The 16561-nt window shown below is 45.2% G+C and overlaps 1 long non-coding RNA gene across 1 annotated transcript; it reads right to left on the reverse strand.

Moving 5' to 3' along the window:
* Positions 1-10439: 10439 nt before the first annotated feature.
* On the reverse strand, positions 10440-13098 carry LOC135967547 (uncharacterized). Its single transcript, XR_010581722.2, has 3 exons — positions 12974-13098; positions 12691-12778; positions 10440-10896 (listed from the first exon to the last, which is right to left on the reverse strand). It is a non-coding gene; the product is annotated as an uncharacterized lncRNA (long non-coding RNA).
* Positions 13099-16561: the final 3463 nt, after the last annotated feature.

Genomic DNA, 16561 nt, shown 5'->3' on the forward strand with positions numbered 1-16561 from the left:
GTTTCCTTTTGAGATGATGAAAATTTCTGGAACTAGATAGCGGTGATGGTTGAGCAACATTGCGAATGCACCAAACATCACAAATGGCAAATTTTATGCATGTTTCAGCACAATGAAAATAAAACTAATTGTATAAATGTGTATCATCGCAATAAGTGCTGTAGGGAAAGTACAGGGAGCTGTCAAGCCACATGACAGGGAGGCCTGCACTGATCTGGGGTATCGGATGCTTCTCTGAGGAAGCAACGCCAGCTCCTACCCCACAGGCTTGTGCGTGCCTCCATGCAAGACTCAGCAGAGGTCAGCCCCGGCGTGTTGTGCCCTTGTGCACACTGTAAGCTCCCTTCACAGCAGTTACTTCAGTGCATCGTTGTTTGTTTTTGTGTGTGTGTGTGTGTATGTAATCCTTTGACAAAGAGTCATTCACCTACTAGTAAGCAGAGTCCTTCATACATTCAATACCAGGTGGTTTTCAAGCTCAGAGTCCGTGTAGACATCGCAGTAAATATGACTACAGGGTTGCTGCCCTTGCAAGGCTTTAAGCTTAGCAGGGGCGTGGATAACAAGCAAGCAAACCTGTGTGAGCAGATTGTGACTGACGGGGCAGTGAGCAGGGGAAACAGAACAACAGCCATGGCAGGAAGCAGGTGTGGACAGGCTCCCCAGGAGGAGCCAGCACATAGAGCAGGGAAGAGGCGGCTCCAGGGAAGGAAATAGCAGGACAAAAACCTGAAGGCTGAAAATGATTAACAGGAGGCTACCAACGAGGCACTGGCATGCGAGGAAAGAAACCCATCAAGGCAGAGGGTGAGTGTCTGTCTTTTCCCTGCTGGAAACTGGGCATCTGGCACGGTGTATGAAGGAAGGGAGGGATAGGGGACTGAGAAGATCTTCCTGGGAGCCCTGAGATCTGGATTCCAGTCCAACCCTTTTCACTTGCATCATGACCTCAAGCTAATCCAAGCAGACACTCGCTGTAGATTCAATTGTGAACAAGAGGGTCACACTCCTGCCCTAAGCAAACTTACACTCTAATGGGAGGAGGAGGGGAAAAGACAAGGAGAGAATGTTCTAGTTACCAAAATCCACCCACAAAAGGAAGAGATGAGTCATCTAAGTGGACCAGGAGAATGTGTGAGTGTGGAGCCTGGTTTCCAAAACTCCATGGGGGACAATCAAAAGTCATTGGATTAGATTCTGTTGGAAAAGATAATAAACGAACTAGATCAGATCTGGTGTCAGGGACAGGGAAGGACAAGGAGATGTTGCTGAGCCAAGATTGCCCAGAAGTGTCTCTATCTCCTGACCTCTTGGCACAGTGAGCCCCTCCACGGACGTGAGTGGCCTCCTTGCCCAGCCTGGCATGGGAACCTGACACCCTCGTCCTCCTAAACGGCCCTAGGAGGGACTCTGCCATTCGCATCTTCTGTGTTTCCTGAATGAGGAAACAGAGGAACAACAAGGTTAAGCAGCTTGTCCATGTTCACATGGCCGGCAAGTGTCAGAGCTCAGCCTGCAGGCTGGATCCACCAGCTGTGTTCTCCTGATCACTGTGCCTTATTAGCTTGAAAGAAGAAAACTCACTCTAATCACTCCAATTCCAGGGTCACCAAGCAACCCTGTGACAAGTTGGCTACAGGGAACAAAACGTCCTCCCAAAGCCCTGGAGCATTCCAGACCACATGGGGGTACATTCCTCTTTGGAAATGGAGCCCTTGGCGTCGGGTTTATAAACATAGATGCCATGTCTCTGAGTTGCTTGGTATGACGCCAAGTCCTGGAGCTAGGCAGAACTGGGTTCACATTCTACCTCTAGTCCCTATGCCCAGCTGTGTTGCCCTGGGCAAGTCAGGGAAGCTCCCTGAACCTCCATGTCCCCATCTGTACAGTAAGATGATGACAGCTTCCACCTCACAGACTCTGACAGCACTGAGCATGTGCCTGGCACAGAGACAGGGCCCAGTCAAGTGCAGCTGGGTTGCTCTCATTCTCAACGGGCTGGTTCTGAACTCACAGAACTGGGGGCCACCAGCCCTCGCCATGGCACCAACCCCAACCCTGGCAGCCTCACTAGGGTAATTACCACTTTGTGGGCATCAGTCTGATTGTCAGCAGGTCATTCTCAGACAACCTCATGGGGCCCATTCCTCTCTCCCTCTTGCCTTGGGCTCCCCCAAGGATCAGAAGCCCATTATCAAAATGGCTGTGAGAACCTAATGAGATCAGATATATCATTTGCTAGGGTTGCCATAAAAAAGTACCACAGACTGAGTGGCTTAAACAGAAGTGCATTTCCCCACAGTTCTGGAGGCTAGAAGTTCCAGATCGAGGTATCAATAGGGTTGGTTTCTTCCATGGCCTCTTTCCTTGGTTTATAGATGGTCACCTTCTCTCCATGTCCCCTCACACATGGTCTCCCCTTAGTGTGTGTCTGTGTCCAGATTTCCTTTTCTTATAAGGACCCTAGACACATTGGATTAGGACCCACCCTGGTGACTTTAACTTGATTACCTCTCTAAAGACTCTATCTCCAAATATAGTCACATTCTGAAATACTGGAGGTTAGGACTTCAGGAGATGAATTTGTGTCATTATATGTGTCAACGCATGGATCAAGTATATAACGCATCAGGCGCAGTGCTTGGCATATAATAAGCACTCAATAAATAGTGCCAAACATGAGGGTGATGACGGAGATGATGACTCTCCAGGCTGGAAACCACTTCAATGAGATGACAAGCCATGGCTCAATACCCATCAGGAAGTCCCTCTGGGTTGATGGGAAGCCCTGGGATTTGGGAGGCTGTGCACCTAGTGAATTCATGCATCCACTGGCTTTGGAGTCAGATACACAGGGGTTCAGAGCCTCAGGACAGCACTCACCCACTGGAGATCCTAAGCAAATCATCCCACTTAGCTGAGCCACAACTTTCCTCATGTATTAAGACAGCCAATGTCAAGGGCCTGGCAGTGAGAGGTGCCCAGGGAATTCCTCTGTCTGTGAGCAGAAAAACCAGATTTGAGTCCCAGTTTGGCCACCTTGTAGCCAAATTGGGACTCAAATTTGCTTGTAGCGCTGACCTTGGGCAAGTCACTCTCAGTCCCTTCAGCTCTTGATGGGGAACAATAATCCCGCCTCATGGAGTTGTTGTAGGGTGGAAATGAGTCAAGATATGTGAAAGTGCTTTGTAAACTGCAAAGCACTCTGCACAGGTCAGCTGTTGCCCTCCTTTGAGGATGCAACCCTGCAGAGGTCTTCGTGAGAGGGCGCTCACACCCACACACCCGATTCCAAGAAAAACACAAGAGGTGGGGCCCCTGTGGTTTCATGACTCACAGAGGCCACTCCTGCTGGTGCTTTTTGGCTATGCAACCAGGTTTGCTAACCACTCCCTAAGCGTGCAACTCACACCCCCTCTTCCCTGCCATAAGGGCAGGCAAAAGAGTTCCCCCTTTTGCCCTGGTCCGAAAAGGAGGCATGGCAGGCCAAAGATGATTTGGAAATTTATTAGAAGGCACGGGGGAGTGGGGTGTCAAGGATGTAAACAGGGAAGTCAGGAGGGTCATGAATTTTCTGGCTGGGGAGAGTGGAGAGGACACCCATCTTTGATAAAAGGAAACCCAGGTGGAAAACTTCAGGAGGTGACTGGAAATGCCAGATAGGAGTCAGGAGAGAAGTAATGAATGAAGATATTACCTACAGTGAGGCTTGAACTGAAGATGTGAAAGCCAGAGAATAGAAAAGAGAAGAAAGAGGGAAGAGCGGGAACAGGAAAGGGGAGAAGGAAGGGCATGGTATAAAGGGCAAAATCTTGAAGAATGCCAACATTTAGGATTTTAGGGAGAAAAGGAGACAGAGGATTAGACAGGTAAAGCAGTCTGAGTTAAGGGGAAAAGCAGATCTATCAGGATTGAGAGATGTATTCTTTAGCTCAGGCTGTCATAACAAAATACCACGGGCTAGGTGATCTAAACAACAGACATTTATTTTCTCATAGCTCTGCAGACTAGAAGTCTGAGGCCAGGGTTTCAGCATGGTCAGGTCCTGGTGAGGGCTCCCTTCCTGGCTTGCAGATGGCCACCTTCTTGCTGTGTCTTCATATGGTAGAGGAGAGAGAGAGAGAGAGAGAGAGAGAGAGAGAGAAAGAAGAGAAGAGAAGAGAAGAGAGAAGAGGAGGAGAGGAGAGAGCGAGCAAGCTCTCTAGTACCTCTTAAGCACCCTAAAATCCTGTTGGATCAGGGCTCTGCCCTTATGACCTCATTTAACCTTAATTACTTCTGTAAAGGGCTTGTCTCCAAATACAGTCACATTGGGGGTTAGGGCTACAACTTTTGAATTGGGGAGAGACACAACTCAGTCCACAGCGGGAGGGCAGAGGTAGGATGAAGATGGGAAAATGGTAGCCCAGGAAGCACACCTGCCCTAGAACACACACTGCCAGAACAGCCCCCATTGGTAGCAAGAGCCTCTGCCAGCACTGGAGGAACTTTAAACCCTTTCCCTCTCTGTGTCTCAGTTTCCATGGTATACAATGTAGGAGTAGTGCTGTTCTCAAAGATTCCCAGGATACAACCAAGCTCTCTTCCAAGGGCAAATGTCCCAGAGGCTCAAAAAAAGAGCCAGACAGTCTTTCAGACAAGCCCATTCGAGGCTAAAAGAAGGGAGGGGAGGTAATGCTAAGTTTAGAGACTCTAAATCCTCCCTTGAGAGCCAGTGAGCCTGTCTCAGGCAGCCCAGGAGCAGCAGCAAGAGAAGACACCTCCTGTGGCTCTGAGCTGTAAGAGAAGAGGGAGGGGGCTGCATGCCTCACCCACCCAAGTCCACCTCACTCCTAAATACAAACCTGTGTAGTGTTTAACTCTAGATGTAATTTTGAGAGCCACTACCTTCTCAAAAAAGTTTTGGTCATCAAAGCAAGGACTGACTTCCATTTCTTTGCATGTTTAATTAGGGAAAGGCTGTTTCCATGATGTGAGTCTGTGAGTCTCACCCACTGAGTCAGATTGTCATCCATCCCACAGAGTTTGACTGGATGTAATAGGCCATTAAAGGGTTCCCAGCAACAAGAACAATGGAGAGGGGAGGGCTGAGGCTGGGACAGCATAAAGAGTATGAGGAGCCAAGAGGAGGACATCTAGTTGAGACTAGAGTCAGGTACGGTGGGAGAAGCCTGGGTAGGTGGGTAGGCTTCCTGGAGGAGGTGCTATCTGAGCTAAACTGAAAGAGGAGGAAGAGTTCACCAGGAGAGCGTTTGGGGAATAGGACAGTGTTCCAATCAAGAGTACAGAAGGGGCCAGGTGTGATGGCACATGCCTATAGTCCAAGCCGCACAGGAGGCCAAGGTGGAAGGATTGCTTGAACCCTGAAGGTCAAGGCTACAGTGAGCCGTGATCAAGCCACTGCACTCAGCCTGGACAACAGAACAAGACCCTGTCTCAGAAAACAAAACAAAACAAAACAAAAGTGCAAAAGGGAGATAAAACCCCCTTTCAGGTTGAGGGGGTCTATGGTAAAGAGTGGGCTCTTTCCAGAAGGCAATAGGGAGCAACTGGAAAGTTTGAGCAGGAGAGTGGCTTGATCCAACTTGTTCTGTTTGCTCCTTTATGTGTTTTGACGGGGTGGGAATTGGACAGAAAATACACTCATGGTGCTATTCATCTACTTTTATGTGTGCCTCCCTCCCCTTCTCTTTTCCCCTTTTGATTTATTCTTTGTTTGAGGTAAGAGAGTTTTACTGTCAGTTACAGCAAGCCTCCAAGACACACATAAAATGAGATTACAATAGTTGTTTTGCAGACTAGTACAAAGAGCAAAAATTACCTATCTCATTTTTAAAGCTATTATAACCTTGATGCTTAAACCTAACAGGGATGGCATCATAAAATAAAATGTGAGACAAATTTCAATGTGGCCATAGCTTATTTTTATCTTACATAAAATGCTAGCAATTGGAATTCAGCAATGCATAAAATATCTCATGATCAAGTAGCACCACAAGAATATTTCAATGTAAGATACCTGTTCTGAGCTGAACTATGTCCTCCCAAAATTCATATGTTGAGGTCCGAACTCCCAGTACCTCAGAATAAGACTGTATTTGGAGATAGAGCTTTAAAGTGGTAATTAAGTTAAAATGAGGTTATTAGGGTGGGCCCTAATCTGACTGGTGTCCTTGTACAAAGAGGAAATTCGGGCAGAGACATAGATATCTGCAGAGGAAAGACCGTGTGAGGACACAGGGAGAAGACAGCCATCTACAAGCCAAAGAGAGAGGCCTCAGAAGAAACCAATCCTGCTGACACCTTGATCTCAGAAGTCCAGCTGCCAGAACCATGAGAAAATAAATGTTTGCTCTTTAAGCCACTTAGTCTGTGGGACTTTGGTATGTCAGCCCCAGCAAAGTACTGTAGTAAAAGACCAAAGTAGAAAACCTATATAAACATATAAGTAAATGCAAAGAAAGCAGTGGCTACAATTCAATTCTTTTTAAGGCTTTCAATGAAGGATAACATACCTACGAAAAAAGTCTACAAAATTCACTATACTGTGAATTTTCACCAGCTAAATCCACCTGTGTAATCAGCACTTGGATCAAGAAACAGAACCCAACAAGCATCCCAGGTCCCTCCCCATGTCCTCTTCAACACCAGTCGGGCTGTGTGGGCTGAATTATATCCTTGTAAAGTTCATTTGTTGAATCCCTAATCCTCAAAGTGACTGTATTTGGAGACAGAGCCTCTAAAGAGGGTAATTAATGTTAAAGTTATAAAGTGGGGTCCTGATCCAAAAGGACTGATGTCTTTATAAGAAAAAGAAGACAGCAGCAATCCACAAGGGAAAATGCCATGTGAGGACACAGGGAGAAGGTGGCCATCTACCTACAAGCCAAGGACAGAGGTCTCAGGAGAAACCAACCCTGCTGGCACTTTGATCTTAGACTTCCAGCCTTCAGAACCATGAGAAAACAAATATCTGGTGTGTGGTGTGTGTGTGACTGTATCATATACATTATATACATATATAATACACATATTATATACATATGTAATATGTATGTACATATAGTGTATTATATATTTATATGTATTATATATACAGATACATATACGTATACATATATACATTAATAATACATATATGTATTTATATACATTATATATATACATATATGTATTTATATATTATATATAATGCATATATGTATTTATATACATATATATAACTTATTAATATAGTTTCTTGTGAGAGCATGAGGAGGTGAGTAATGAAAACAGTCCCTGGCACACAGTTATGTCTAAGTGTTCACGGATAGCATAGTACTGAGTAAACAAGGCATAGAAGGAATTTAGGTAAATTTACAATACACAGGCCGGGCGCGGTGGCTCACGCCTGTAATCCCAGCACTTTGGGAGGCCGAGGTGGGCGGATCACGAAGTCAGGAGATCAGGACCATCCTGGCTAACATGGTGAAACCCCGCCTCTACTAAAAATACAAAAACAAAATTAGCCGGGCGTGGTGGCGGGCTCCTGTAGTCCCAGCTACTCAGGAGGCTGAGGCAGGAGAATGGTGTGAACCTGGGAGGTGGAGCTTGCAGTGAGCCGAGATCACTCCAGCCTGTGTGACAGTGAGACCCCAGCCCCCCAAAAAAAATAAATAAAATAAAATTTACAACACACAGGTGCATGTTCTAGCAAAAACAAATAGACATGTATTTTTAATTTATCTAACTGGCATGTGCAAAGGTATTATTCAAAGTTAACTTGTGTGCCAGGTATGATTCTAATTGATTTTGTTTAATTCTTACTATTGTTTAAGGCCTATCTGCATTGGTGCATGTATATTAAGTGAATGGATTCTGACTGCTGCATAGTATTTTAATATATGCCTACACCATATTTTATTTTTCCATTCCCCTAGTGGTGGACCCTAGGGGACTCCAATGTCCTGCCACCAAAAACAATGCCGCAGTGAACATGCTTGACGATGTCCTCTTTTGGAGCTGTGTAGCAGGACTGGGGGTGCTCGTCAGTGAGATTGCTGGATACTTTGTATGGACACAATATCTTGAATGAATTCTCCCTGATGGCTCTTCAAAACTCCTGCATTGGTCTACATCCCCAACAGTAGTATACAGGGGTTCCCAGTTCCTTTCCATCCCTGCCAACATTTGACATTATCCAACTTTCTCGTTTTTGCCAGGCTATTGAATGTAAAGTAATTCACTGTTGTGTTCATGTGTATCTAATTATTGGGTTTGGGCGTCTCTTCATATATTTATGAGCTATTTGTGTTTCCCCTTCTGTGAATTGCTTATTTGTATACTTTGACTACTTTTCTTTCGGGTTTCCCACCTTTTTCTGAACAATTTATAGGATTTTTTTGTGTAGTCTAGGATTAGGTTACATGTGGATTTTAAACGTGGAGTCTACACATGGCATGCATCTATAGCAAGGTTTATCAATCTCAACACTATTAATATTTGGCCAGATAATTACTAGTTGTGAGGTATCCTGTACACTGGAGGATGTTTAGCAGCATTTCTGGCCTCTACCTGACAGATTTGCCAGTGGCACCCCCTACCCAGTTGTGACAACCAAAAATATCTCCAGACATTGCCAAATATCCTGAGGGGTGGGGAACACAATTGATCCCAGCTGAGAACCACTGGTCTATAACCAGTGGTTCATCCTATTGGGTTATGATTATCTAATTCCATTGATTAGAAATCCATAACTTTTAATACAATCCATTTTTATGTCATGCTTTGTGTTTGGGAGGTATTATTTGAGAAGACCTTATCATTCCTGGGTTATAAAAATATTTCCCTATAATGTCTGGTCTCAAACTCCTCACCTCAAGTGATCTGCCTGCCTCGGTCCCCCAAAGCGCTGGGATTACAGGCATGAGCCACCACACTAGGCCCTATAATGGTTTTTTTTTTTTTTTATCAGCTTAATTGTTTAACCTTTAAGTCTTTAATTTATCTATGCTCTACTTTTATATTCCGGATAAAGTAGGTTTCTAGGTATAATTTGATCGACATAGTCACCCAGTTTTTCAAAGCCATCTACAAGTCAGTGACACCTTTCCTATTAATGTGTGATACCATATTATCACTCAAGTTCCCACGTATGTGTGGTCTGTCTCTGAGCTATCTTGTCTATTCAATCTCTTTTCCTGTCCTTCCATCAGAACCACATAATTCTTCTATTACTGTGACCTTGTAATATATCTTAATATCTAGAAGACAAGTCCCTCCTCTTTTTAAAAGCTGGCTCAATCATTTGTGGACCTTTATATTTATTAATTTTAGAATATTTATCAGGTTTATCAACGTAGCCATCTGGAATGCTAATTCAATCATATCAAATTTATAGATTACTTTGAAAAAAATTGACATTTTTACAATGTTCTGTTATTCTATCACAAACATGAAATGCCTCTTCACTTACTCAAAAATTCCTTTTATGTCCTTTGATTGAATTTAAATTTTTCTTCCATAGAGAACTTCTTTACTCCTTGATATATTAATGGCTAGGTATATTTAGTTTCTCTTGCTACTGTGAGTGGCATTTTATTTTCTTATGTTTGATGGTTAGTTCTGTATTTGCTGCTATGGACACAACTATTGGTTTTTAGTAGTTGATCTTGTATCTGGAAATCTTGTTGAATCCTCTTATCGGTTATAAAAGAGAGTCTGCTGATTCAGTTGGCTTTCTATGCAGATTATTACAGCACTTAAAAATAATGTTAGTTTTGCCCCTTCCTTTTTTGAGATAGAGTTTCCCTCCATCACCCAGGCTGGAGTGCAATGGCGCGATCTCAGCTCACTGCAACCTCCGCTTCCCAGGTTCAAGCAATTCTCTGCCTTAGCCTCCCGAGTAGCTGGGACTACGGGCATGTGCCACCACGCCCAGCTGACTTTTGTATTTTTTGTAAAGACAGGCTTTTGCCATGTTGGCCAGGCTGGTCTCAAACTCCTGGCCTCTAGTGATGCACCTACCTAGGCCTCCCAAAGTGCTAGGATTATGGACAGGCGCAGTGGCTCACGCCTATAATCCCAGTACTTTGGGAGGCCGAGGCGGGCAGATCACTAAGTCAAGAGATCCAGACCATCCTGGCCAACATGGTGAAACCCCATATCTACTAAAAATACAAAAATCAGTCGGGCATGGTGGTGCACGCCTGTAGTCCCAGCTAGACGGGAGGCTGAGGCAGGAGAATCGCGTGAACCCAGGAGGCAGGGGTGGCAGTGAGCTGAGATCAGGCCACTGCACTCCAGTCTGGTAATAGAGCAAGCCTCTGTCTTTAAAAAAAAAAGTGCTGGGATTACAGGTGTGAGCCACCACAGCCAGCCTGCCTCCCCTTTTAATCCTCACACACTTTTATACTAGTTTGCTAGGCTGCCATTAAAAAAGAAACACACACACACCAGACTGGATGTCTTAAAGAGTAGAAATTTATTTTCTCACAATTCTGAAGGCTCAGATGATTGTAAAATCAGAGTCATCCAACAACAGTAAAAATTTATTTTCTCACAATTCTTGTGATGTGTTTGGCTTGTGGATGGCTGTCTTCCCCCTGTGTCTTTACAATGTCTTGTCTCTGTATGTATATGTGTCCTAATCTCCTCTTCTTATACAGATAACAGTCACATTGTAAAAAAGGGACCAACTTAATGACCTTTTTTAATTTAATTACCTGTGTAAAGACCTTGTCTCCAAATACAGTCCCATTCTGAGGTTCTAGTGGTTAGGATGTCAACATGCAAACTGGGGATACAATGCACCCATAACAGTCTTGCATTGCTTGTTCTTGGTTTCAACTGCAGTGACAATCCAAGGTGCTCTCATACTTTTCCATGTCACAGTTATGCCAGGCAGGCACTGATGCCCTGAAGCAATGCATGGGAGAGAGGAAAGAATAGGAGTCACGCCTGTCCCCTGGTGAGGCTCCCCGTGCCCGTCTGTCTCTGGCTCACATTTCCTTCTGAGGCAAGATTCCTTCCCCTGCAGCACCCCAGAGTTTTCCCACAGGTTTTGTGCTATTTCTTCAGCACCTCCACGCTTCCCTTTCCTTCCATGTCCCTCCAGAATTCAAGTTTTGGTGGTGGGGGCAGGAAGAAGGGTAGCGAGAATGGAGAAAACTATCTAGCCAGAAATCCCCATGATCTGATCACACTTTAGAAAGGTCTTTTTGGCTGGAGTGTAGAAACTGATTCAGACATGGGCAATATTGGAGGCAGAGAAACCAGATAAGGGACTATGGCAGCAGATGACCTGTTGACATCCTACACAGAGGTTCTGGCAATGGGAATAGAGAAACAGATGGTGTTGACAGGACTCGGTGCTTTTTTACACGTGGGATAGAAGGCAAGGAAAAGGTCCAGAATGATTCCCAGGTTTCTGGCTTGGGCCACTGGGCAAATGGTGGGGACTTTCACTGTGATACAGGATGTAGCAGAAAGGGGAGGTTTGGGGGTTGAGGGAGGTGGATGGGGAGTGCCCATAAGACATCCCAATTGAGGTGTTTAGCAGGCAGTTGGAGCTCTAGCCCTTGCACCCAGGGGAGAAATGTGGACTGGATGACTTTGGAAGTCAGCAGCCTATGAATGGTAATTGAAGCCACTGGAATGGATGAGCTAAAGTGAGCTTCCTGGGATGGTGTGAGGAGGGAGAATAGAGGGCCCAGGATATAACTCTGAAAACCACAACATTTAAGGGCTGATCTGAAAAAGAAGAGACAGCAAAGGATGCTCAGAAGGAGCTGCCAGTGAGATGGCAAGAAACCCAGGCATGTTAAAAGAGCCATGAGAAGAGCAGGTGTTAAGAAATGTGACCAAGATGGGCGCAGTGGCTCATGCCTGTAATCCCAGCACTTCAGAAGGCCAAAGAGGGAGGATCACTTGAGCCCAGGAGTTCAAGACCAATCCTGGGCAACATGGTGAAACCCCATCTCTTCAAAGAAAATTAAAAAATACAAATATTAGCCAGGTGTGGGGACACATGCCTGTAGTCCCAGCTACTCAGGAGGCTGGGGCAGGAGGATCACCTGAGTCTGGGGAAGTTGAGGCTGTGGTGAGCTGTGATCACATCACTGCACTCTAACCTGGGCAATAGAGCAAGACCTTATCTTAAAACAAATAAGTGAAACCAGAGGACTGAAAGGTGTTCCCTGGATTTAGGGACATGGAAGTCATCAGCTACCTCTGCTCCCAATAGGGGAGGTTGTCATTTTCACCATTGTGACAATAATAATGATCACAATGGTATCACCTTAGAATTATGTAACATTTTATACTTTTGTAAGCAGTTTATGTTCCACAACCTTCTTCTGTTTTATGGAAATTGTAGATCATAAAGTCACATTTTAAGGAACTAGGGAAGTTTGTTCCAGAAAAGAGAAGATTCAGGGGGGATATTCTGAACATGCTGAGAGTCTTCAAATTCCCAAAAGGCTATGCAGAGTCTTCCAAGCAGAGCTTCAGAGGGCTGTGGACATCAGGGCCTGACTCAAATGTTTGTAAAATCAGAGTTGTCCAACAACAGGATGTGCTACCTCCAAAGATAATGAGAGCCTCACCCCCACTCTACCCACTCCACCTTCTCAAGCACTTTCAAGTTCATTGTCTCATTTCACCTTTGAAACCGTTCTGTGGGGAGACAGAGGTAGTTTTCCCTGAACTTACAGATGGAGAACCTGAAGCTCCACTTCTTGTTCCAAGAGCAGTGTTTTGGCCGTGCCTTCCATTGGAGACATCTGGGCTGAGCAGTCACCTGTCAGGGAAACCCAGCAAGAATTACTGCCCAGGGGGCCGGGCGCGGTGGCTCACGCCTGTAATCCCAGCACTTTGGGAGGCCAAGGCAGGTGGATCATGAGGTCAGGAGATCGAGACCATCCTGGATAACACAGTGAAAACCCATCTCTACTAAAAAATACAAAAAAAATTAGCTGGGCGTGGTGGTGGGTACCTGTAGTCCCAGCTACACGGGAGGCTGAGGCAGGAGAATGGTGTGAACCTGGCAGGCGGAGCTTGCAGTGAGCCGAGATCGCGCCACTGCACTCCAGCCTGGGCGACAGAGCAAGAGACTCCATCTAAAAAAAAAAAAAAAAAAAAAAAAAAAGAATTACTTCCCGGGGGAAGGAGGAGGGAGCGCATACTAGCTGAGGTTGCTTCTAGCTAAACCATCAGTAACAATAGTTTTCTTCATCACATGGGGTAATGCTCTTTACAGATGAGGAAACTAAAGTACAAAGAAAATGTTATTGAAAAATAAAGGTCCTCCCAGGTTGCAGTGAGCCGAGATTGCACCATTGTACTCCAGCCTGGGCAACGAGAATGAAACTCCATCTCAAAAATAAATAAATAAATAAATATATAAATAAAATAAAACTCCTCCCACAGACCCACCAAAGGCAGTCCTTCTACAGACCTCAGCAACAGCATTCTAATCTCACAGGGTTCGAACAGTTATTGATCAGTTTCTGATGGGTTTGACTGGAGCAGTGTTCTCCACACTGATGGGGCACTGGTCAAGGAATTTCTGTCTCTGTGCCCTACTGGAACAACCCCTTAATAACTGTGCCCTGCACGGGATCAGCAGTGCCCTACACTCAGACTCTGGGTTACTGCTCTTTGATTCACACTCAGAAAACTCAGCTCTTCTTCTAACAGAGACACCATGTCAGGGAATAAGGATGCAAAGGACCTTGTAGAGCAAATTATGAGCAGTGATACAATGTTACTATCCAGAAACAAGAGCAGCCATAGACTGCTTCAACTCTTGAGCAGAACTGATCTCTTCAACCTAGGAAAGTCCCTGAGACTCCTGGACATCTTGGTGGAGGATGGGGGGAGGGGGGAAGTGGGAAGTTGGATCCTCACGGATGAGATGGAAACTTCCTGCTAATTGGGACAGGGAGTGCTTCTGCAATTAATTTGAAGGAAATGATAAGCAAATGCAATTAATTTGAAAGAAATGATAAGTAAACCAAGTATCTGTCAACAAGAGAATGAATTGATAAATTATGATATTTCCACATAGTGAAATACTATATAGCATAAAAAATGGATAAACAAGGATACTCATATGTAAAACATCATAGTAGATTTAAAAAGGCAAATTGCGAGATGGGAGCAAGATGGCCGAATAGGAACAGCTCCAGTCTCCAACTCCCAGCGCGAGCGACACAGAAGACCGATGATTTCTGCATTTTCAACTGAGGTACTGGGTTCATCTCACTGGGGAGTGCCGGACGATCGGTGCTGGTCAGCTGCTGCAGCCCGACCAGCGAGAGCTGAAGCAGGGCGAGGCATTGCCTCACCTGGGAAGCGCAAGGGGGAAGGGAATCCCTTTTCCTAGCCAGGGGAACTGAGACACACAACACCTGGAAAATCGGGTAACTCCCACCCCAATACTGCGCTTTAAGCAAACAGGCACACCAGGAGATCATATCCCACACCTGGCCGGGAGGGTCCCACACCCACGGAGCCTCCCTCATTGCTAGCACAGCAGTCTGTGATCTACCGGCAAGGCAGCAGCGAGGCTGGGGGAGGGGCACCCGCCATTGCTGAGGCTTAAGTAGGTAAACAAAGCTGCTGGGAAGCTCGAACTGGGTGGAGCTCACAGCAGCTCAAGGAAACCTGCCTGTCTCTGTAGACTCCACCTCTGGGGACAGGGCAATAACAAACACAGCCGAAACCTCTGCAGACGCAAACGACTCTGTCTGACAGCTTTGAAGAGAGCAGCGGATCTCCCAACACGGAGGTTGAGATCTGAGAAGGGACAGACTCCCTGCTCAAGTGGGTCCCTGACCCCTGAGTAGCCTAACTGGGAGACATCCCCCACTAGGGGCAGTCTGACACCCCACACCTCACAGGGTGGAGTACACCCCTGAGAGGAAGCTTCCAAAGCAAGAATCAGACAGGTACACTCGCTGTTCAGAAATATTCTATCTTCTGCAGCCTCTGCTGCTGATACCCAGGCAAACAGGGTCTGGAGTGGACCTCAAGCAATCTCCAACAGACCTACAGCTGAGGGTCCTGACTGTTAGAAGGAAAACTATCAAACAGGAAGGACACCTACACCAAAACCCCATCAGTACATCACCATCATCAAAGACCAGAGGCAGATAAAACCACAAAGATGGGGGAAAAGCAGGGCAGAAAAGCTGGAAATTCAAAAAATAAGAGCGCATCTCCCCCGGCAAAGGAGCGCAGCTCATCGCCAGCAACGGATCAAAGCTGGACGGAGAATGACTTTGACGAGATGAGAGAAGAAGGCTTCAGTCCATCAAATTTCTCAGAGCTAAAGGAGGAATTACGTACCAGCGCAAAGAAACTAAAAATCTTGAAAAAAAAGTGGAAGAATTGATGGCTAGAGTAATTAATGCAGAGAAGGTCATAAACGAAATGAAAGAGATGAAAACCATGACACGAGAAATACGTGACAAATGCACAAGCTTCAGTAACTGACTCGATCAACTGGAAGAAAGAGTATCTGCGATTGAGGATCAAATGAATGAAATGAAGCGAGAAGAGAAACCAAAAGAAAAAAGAAGAAAAAGAAATGAACAAAGCCTGCAAGAAGTATGGGATTATGTAAAAAGACCAAATCTACGTCTGATTGGGGTGCCTGAAAGTGAGGGGGAAAATGGAACCAAGTTGGAAAACACTCTTCAGGATATCATCCAGGAGAACTTCCCCAACCTAGTAGGGCAGGCCAACATTCAAATTCAGGAAATACAGAGAATGCCACAAAGATACTCCTCGAGAAGAGCAACTCCAAGACACATAATTGCCAGATTCACCAAAGTTGAAATGAAGGAAAAAATCTTAAGGGCAGCCAGAGAGAAAGGTCGGGTTACCCACAAAGGGAAGCCCATCAGACTAACAGCAGATCTCTCGGCAGAAACTCTCCAAGCCAGAAGAGAGTGGGGGCCAATATTCAACATTCTTAAAGAAAAGAATTTTAAACCCAGAATTTCATATCCAACCAAACTAAGTTTCATAAGTGAAGGAGAAATAAAATCCTTTACAGATAAGCAAATGCTTAGAGATTTTGTCACCACTAGGCCTGCCTTACAAGAGACCCTGAAGGAAGCACTCAAGTTGGAAAGGAACAACCAGTACCAGCCATTGCAAAAACATGCCAAAATGTAAAGACCATCGAGGCTAGGAAGAAACTGCATCAACTAATGAGCAAAATAACCAGTTAATATCATAATGGCAGGATCAAGTTCACACATAACAATATTAACCTTAAATGTAAATGGACTAAATGCTCCAATTAAAAGACACAGACTGGCAAACTGGATCAAGAGTCAAGACCCATCAGTCTGCTGTATTCAGGAGACCCATCTCACACGCAGAGACATACATAGGCTCAAAATAAAGGGATGGAGGAAGATTTACCAAGCAAATGGAGAACAAAAAAAAGCGGGGGTTGCAATACTAGTCTCTGATAAAACAGACATTAAACCATCAAAGATCAAAAGAGACAAAGAAGGCCATTACATAATGGTAAAGGGATCAATTCAACAGGAAGAACTAACTATCC

This window comes from Macaca fascicularis, chromosome 15 (genome assembly GCF_037993035.2).
Source record: "Macaca fascicularis isolate 582-1 chromosome 15, T2T-MFA8v1.1".
Classification (NCBI taxonomy): Eukaryota; Metazoa; Chordata; class Mammalia; order Primates; family Cercopithecidae; genus Macaca; species Macaca fascicularis.